The 7,699-nt window shown below is 33.5% G+C and overlaps 1 protein-coding gene across 1 annotated transcript in view; it reads right to left on the bottom strand.

Moving 5' to 3' along the window:
- LOC125667452 (uncharacterized) overlaps positions 1-7,699 on the bottom strand; it is a 122,732-nt gene that overhangs the window by 70,735 nt on the left and 44,298 nt on the right. The window lies entirely within an intron of this gene.

Below are 7,699 nucleotides of genomic sequence, written 5' to 3'. Positions count from 1 at the left end.
AAATACACACAGAGTTAACACTTATAAGCAGTACCATAGACAATTCGATTTCAGATATTTCATTTTTCTAATTCGTCTAACAAACATCGCTAAATCTTTTAATGGCTTTTCTTAATTTACGAGAGAAAAAAAGAAAAGAAATGTGCGTCCTATGAATTTGCTTATTTTTTTTCAAGGGAGAAAAATCCCATGGGTTAATATTTTTTTTCAGTTTTGTTAGCAGCCCAAACCAAATATGCATATTTGTCCGATATCTAATTCGATGTCGATATTGTCGCTATCGAGAATGTCAGATTAATATCGAATCAAGATCGTCGTGCCTGATTTCGATGTCGACATTCACACAACGATATCGTGTCGATGTCGACAATTTCTTTTTAAAATGTGTTTGGATCAACAGTCTTAGTACACATCACTGTCTGTAATGTTTGTGTGTTTATCAGAATCGGTAACATGATAAATGTGTCGTCAATGTCCAAAAAAGAACTCGCGGTACTCGATGTACAGCTATCTACCTCTCTGGAGTCTCCTGAATTCTCCACCTTTTAGTCTCAGACAATGTACTCCACTCTCTTGCTTTAAAACGGACCTCAAAATGCATCTTTTTAGATGAACTTTTAATCTGTGATTGTTTTGGCATACTTAGTGTTCTTACAGGGCTGTTACATTTGTTTACAATACGAAAAGAAAACATTCATTGCTATTTGAACTGTGGTTTGGTTCTATACTTTTGTCCTTTCTATGTATTCAATTATTCCTAAGTCAGTTGCTATTTGAACTGTGGTTTGGTTTTATACCTTTGCCAGTTCTACGTATTTAACTATTCCTAAATCTGTTCCTATTTGAACTGTGGTTTGGTTCTATACTTTTGTCCTTTCTATGTATTCAATTATTCCTAGGGGTTGTTTTAAATTATTTTATATGTTATTATGATATTTATATGATTATATTAGGACCTCTTGAGGATCCGGGTTAGAATAGGTCCTCAGTACCCGTTGCATGTTGTAGAACGCAACTAAATGAGGTAGTCCTTTGGATGAGACTGCGAAAACCGAGGCCTCATATCAACGCCGATCATAAGCCTAAATGTTGCAGCCCTTTACCGGCATATAAGTGAAATATGCTCGAGAGGAACGTTAAACAACATTCAATCAATCATTATATTAGGCGCTTTATATTAATAATATTAATGTATTTTAATTCTGACACTATAGGTATCTTACTCACATGATGGGGAACATCGATTTCATATATCTTTTCTCTCACATTTGTAAAGAGCTTTAAAGAACGAATGTTGATAGGGTGCTATATAAATATCTTAATTACAATTACAATTGCAACCTGAATAAAACCATATCCTTTTATCCGCTCACGTAGATTGCTACACCAGGTAAAATATATTTAAAGTCGATTGTATATATACGGATACGATGTTAATTAGTTACACCTATCGTATTTGTGTGTAATTGTTACACATTTCAAATGTTTTACAATAACGTATGCATAGACACACACATTAAGTATATACATAGCCCCGCTCCAGTTTGACTATATCTCAGATTATATCTTTAGTTCCTCAACAATACTGTTGAACATGGTTTACATTGTTTAGAAATAACACACACAGTCAAAGGCAACAATAGATAGCTTGTGTAGTTCATGTTTCGTGGCATGTTTAAATTTTGTGACATACTTTTTGTGAATTTTGTTGACAGAGCAGATTTTGGCTATAACTGTATCTTACTATTTTCCTAAAACAGTTTTTCTTTACAATTAACGATGCGTTTTAGATGACAAACATCGGTATACGCCAATATCGTGGGAAAGTTAATTATTGTGAACAATAACCAAGTTAAGGAGATGTAAATTAAAGAGATTTCACTGATACAAACATCATTACGTAAGTGAGCTGTATTCAGTTCAGTAACTAAACAACTGTCAGGAAGTTTAAACATTAGAACGTTTAGTAGTTTTGGCGAATAAGTAGGCGGACAAAGATTTACTTCAATCCAGCTATTCATCAGGTTTAATGCGTTAGTTCATCACATTCATGATGACACGTTTTTGTTTGTCACTGTATGGGAGTTCAAAATTATATAGATAATTGAAACAATACAGGCGTGACTTACACAAAGATATTAACACATTACAAGGGGATTAATCCCCGCGGTAAGGGTACGCATGGAGGGGGGGGGGGTGTGTGTGTACACGAATGTAAATCCACGTGGATGCGTCCTGTGTTTTAATTGGTCACATATCAATAGTTGGTTCAAACTTTATGATAAAGAGGTATTTAAAAGATCAATATAGTTAAATCATTATTTATTTGAGAAGTGAGAAATGGAAAAAAATACATAACAATTAAAACTGATAGAAATACATTAATTATAGAAAGCTACATTGGTTGTGTACGTGTTTTGTATAGAAATCTCCATTTTTTCAGTCTAAGGGAACTAAAAACAAGGATATCGCTTTCTAATAAAATGTTTTCATGGTTTGTTAAATTCGCGGATTTATGTAGACCGTGTAAATAGCGAATATTTTCACCGCGAGTTCTTTTCCCTCAATATAGTACCACTGATACAAGACAATTTGATAAAGAAGATACTACTCTGGCGGGAAAGAATTATGAAGTGCCAGGATGTTGCACGTTGCAGGAGAAAGCATAAAGTAACACAAGAAAGTGCTGATAGAAAAGAAGTTAGGAAAAGTGAATGATGAAAAACCGGTGTGTGGAGGATGAGTAACGGTCGTCTTCGTCAAAACAGACAGATGTGAGCTTGATATGGATTCTGTAGTACATCGAAAGATTGATTTGTTATGGAGTCAACTTTGATGAATACAAGGCCGAGATCGAAAACAGCAAAATCATCCTGTGTCCAACACCCCACCCCCTTAAAAAAAATTGATTTGTTATGGAGTCAAGTTTGATGAAAAACAGCGAAAACATTCTGTGTCCACCCCCTCCCCACAAAAAAAGAAGGAAAAAAAACCCACAGAAAACAACATAAGTGTAAATAAAGACTTCGATTGATAGTTCTTATTGTCTGCCAAAAAATGTAATTTAATTGTAAACGTAATATATGTTTATAATATGCATCGACTTATACAGTATCAAAGTCAAAGACCCCCTAGTAGGAAGTCCGATTTCCTCCCACAAAATCCGCAACTCATCCACCGCCTTGACCTGGTTTCTATTTTGAGTGATTGGGGAAAAGTTCCTATGGTTAAAAAACGACAGATAATACGTCGCTTCTTCATACTTATGACGGTTCAAACCGATATTTATTATTTTTACTCTCTATAATCTTTCCTCGATCGATCGAGACCAGGGTTGTTAAATTTACCGTCCTTGAAATATAAACAAAATGAAAATAAATGGAAATTTGAGTTAGCGGTTTGGGGGATTCCAGATTTCTACCTTGTTTAAATATAGAATAAATGAAACCAATTTTACTGAGACAAAAAATTCGTGGTGAGCCCCTTTGTTTGTACCAACTTTTACTAACATTGGCCCAGTGGTTCTAGAGAAGACAATAATGTAAATACACGACCTAAAGCGGAAAGCTTCCAGGACAGGTGAACTAATTCATTTTGATTGGATAAAGTATATATAGACAATTCAGCTCAGGTCAGCTAAAATTAAAATTGTCCACTTATTTGTTCACAGATAATTATAACATCTATATTTTAGAGCAGTACAAGCTGTCACTCACGGTATTTCTCAACTGTCGGTATAACTAAGATAACCATTTTAAAAGAGGTTCACACCTGAGATCTGGAGTAATGTCATTCTTTTGGAAAGTGTATTTTTGATGTGTACATTGAAGGAGAATCAGGAAATTGAAAATAAAACCAGCGCTCTCAACGCTTGTTATTGAGGTACAGTGTTCTAGACATGACATTTTTGCACTTAAAATGAAATCAATTAAACTTGATTTTTCTCTTGGTTTAAACAAAACAGAAAGAAAAGAAATCAATAATTACATAAAATAGAGATATAATCAGGTTTGTTAACACTACACATAAAGAAATCAATAATTACATAAAATAGAGATATAATCAGGTTTGTTAACACTACACATAAAGAAATCAATAATTACATAAAATAGAGATATATTCAGGTTTGTTAACACTACACATAAAGAAATCAATAATTACGTAAAATAGAGATATAATCAGGTTTGTTAACACTACACAATAATTACATAAAATAGAGATATAATCAGGTTTGTTAACACTACACATAAAGAAATCAATAATTACATAAAATAGAGATATAATCAGGTTTGTTAACACTACACATAAAGAAATCAATAATTACATAAAATAGAGATATAATCAGGTTTGTTAACACTACACATAAAGAAATCAATAATTACATAAAATAGAGATATAATCAGGTTTGTTAACACTACACATAAAGAAATCAATAATTACATAAAATAGAGATATAATCAGGTTTGTTAACACTACACATAAAGAAATCAATAATTACATAAAATAGAGATATAATCAGGTTTGTTAACACTACACATAAAGAAATCAATAATTACATAAAATAGAGATATAATCAGGTTTGCTAACACTAAAAATAAAAAATAAAATGATACTAGTAATGCAAATAAATAATAATCTATTTCTCACTTGATATACGGAAAACTTCATAATAAAAAAATGAGAGTTTAAAAGGACATATTAGGAGTAATATCAATTTCTAAAATTTTACATAATTCTCTACGTCTGGTCTTACATTTTAAAATGGAACTTAAAAAATAGGGGTTGAAGATCAAATATTTCAATTATTGGCGAAAATCCTGAATATTTATACAAAATTTCAAGTACATTAATCAAAAAAAAAAAAAAAAAATAAGTGTTCTGTTTGGAAAAGTGTTTCAACCAAGTTAATGAATTACAACATTTGAAATAGTTCCAAGTATTAACTGCCTGTATCACAAATCATTAAAATGAAATACATGTATAGAGGTATAACAACAGACGGTCCATTGGATAAAACAGAAACTGTAATATCATGCAGATTCAGAAATTTTCGATTAATAAATCCTTCCACCAAAAAATATAATCCACGTCAAACCACTTCAAAATTTGAATTGACAACAATTTTCAACTGGATAGGGTTCAGCAATAGATGTGTACTAATTTTGCACCAATAGGATCAGTAATGATCCAGTAAATACTTAGTTAGCATCCTGCTAACTTCCTTAAGATCTCATGAAAATTACCAAAATAAACAACGGCATGCTACCTGAGAGCATGCCTATAATGAGCGTTCGGTAAAAACCATCATGTCCTCCTACGGAATCGTGATGAAGGATTATTTATTAACATAATCGGGTTGCTGACATCGAGGTCATACAAAGATGGAAACTGATGTAATTACTCATTTCGTTTGTTTTAAAATATCACGTTGTGTCATGAATAACTTTGGTTTAAACTATATTAATTCAAACGGACCAACACAATGTACGTACAATAGGAAAACTTGTGTAAATTCATATTCTAATGTTGTAAGTGTAAGAACTATAAACTATATTAATTCAAACGGACCAACATACTGTACGTGTAATAGGAAGACTTGTGTAAATTCGTCTCCTAATGTTGTAAGTGTAAGAAACTAATAATCACATAAAGGTGTCGCTCAAATATGTTTTTAATGAATCTGCTCTAAAATCGGCAGATTAAATTGTTGACATCTCTCTCTCTCTCTCTCTCTCTCTCTCTCTCTCTCTCTCTCTCTTCCAAATCGGCAGATTAAATTGTTTACAGATATGACACTCACGGAGTGTCTCTCTCTCTCTCATTTATTTATCCGAACTGGTGACCTCCAAGGTCATTGTGCATCGGAAATTACGAACAGGATTTTTTGTAGGAAGACAAGAATTCATTAATTCTGCTAATTTGACGGGTTTATATCTTTAGATATACTATAATCCCTTGAAATTATTTAATCACAGATAATCACAGATATGCTTTTCTGTTTCTTCTTGTATTTTTTGCTTTATTTACAGCTTGTATTGTTTTAAATGCTATATACATGTAGCACATCCCTGTACATACTAAATCTGTTAACAAACGATCAGATAGTTGAAATTCCCTTACCGTGGGGATTCCGGTTATAATAGGGCATGAGTACCCCTTGCTTCTCATAAGAAATTAAATGGGACGGTCCTTCGGATGAGATCTCAAAAAGCGAGGCCCCATATCACAGCAGATATTGCACGATAGAGATCCCTCCTTGATCGAAGGCTGTAAACACCGATCATATGACGTTAAACAATACCGAACCAATCAATACAACAATACGTTAAACAATATACAACTTGCCAATCAAACAATAACCAACCAATCAAACGGGACGCTAAACAACAATCAACAAATCGAACGGGACAGTAAACAACAATCAACCAATCAAAAGGGAAAATAAACAATGTTCAACTAAGCAACAACACACCAAACAATATCCAATCAACCAATCAAATGGGACATTAAACAATATCCCACCAACCAATTGAATGGGACGTTAAAATATCCAACCAACCAATGAAACGGGACATCAAACAATATCGAAACAACCAACCAATCAAACTGGACATTAAATAATACCAAACTAAGCAACCAACCAAACAAGACACCAAATAATATCCAATCAACCAATCAAATTGGACTTTAAACAATATCCAACCAACCAATCAAACCGGACTTTAAACATTGCCCAACCAATCCTCCTCCTAGGCACCTTATCTTTCTGGTATGTCCAGATGTCCGAGTTTGCCCAACTCTCTATTTTGTATTGTTTGTTGGAATTATGAGATTGATCACTGTTCGTTAGCTTCATCTTTCATCCAACGAACCAATCAAATGCAATATTAAACAATAATCAAGCAACCAATCAAACGGGACATTAAAAATACCCAACCACCCAATTAAACGGAACGCTAAACAATATCCAACCAACCAAGCCAATGGGACGTTAAACATTATCCAACCAACTAATCAAACGGGACGTTAAACAATATTCAACCAACCAAGCAAGCGATACATTAAACTATAACCATCTAATCAATCTCAACGTTAGACATATCCAGCCAACCAATCAAACGGGACGTTAAACAATATCCAGCCAACGAATCAAACGGGATGTTAAACATTATCCAACCAACTAATCAAACGGGACATTAAACAATATCCAACCAACCAAGCAAGCGATACATTAAACTATAACCATCTAATCAATCTCAACGTTAGACATATCCAACCAACCAAACAAACGGGACGTTAAACAATATCCAGCCAACGAATCAAACGGGACGTTAACCAATATCCAGCCAACCAATCAAACGGGACGTTAACCAATATCCAACCCATCAGTTAAATAGGTGTGACACGATAACAATCCCTCCCTGTTCAGTGGTCGGAAGCGTTCAGCATAGGCCTATGCTCTGCAGCCCTTCACCGGCATTGATGACATTCCCATGTTAATGAAAGATTCTCGAGAGGACGTTAAACATTATACAATCAATCAACTAGTCAATCTTTATGGAGGGAAAACATTTGATTTCTTTATCCCAAGTCATATCAGAGTTGACATGTATAACTATGTAAAAAGCGTAAAATGATATCTTTAACTGAAAGATTTTAAGATCATCATTATAAAGTATTCTTAACGGAAAAGTACTTC

The sequence above is a fragment of the Ostrea edulis genome, chromosome 8 (genome assembly GCF_947568905.1).
Source record: "Ostrea edulis chromosome 8, xbOstEdul1.1, whole genome shotgun sequence".
Classification (NCBI taxonomy): Eukaryota; Metazoa; Mollusca; class Bivalvia; order Ostreida; family Ostreidae; genus Ostrea; species Ostrea edulis.
Note: the sequence above shows the minus strand (reverse complement) of the source record. Positions and strands in the feature narration are given on the sequence as shown.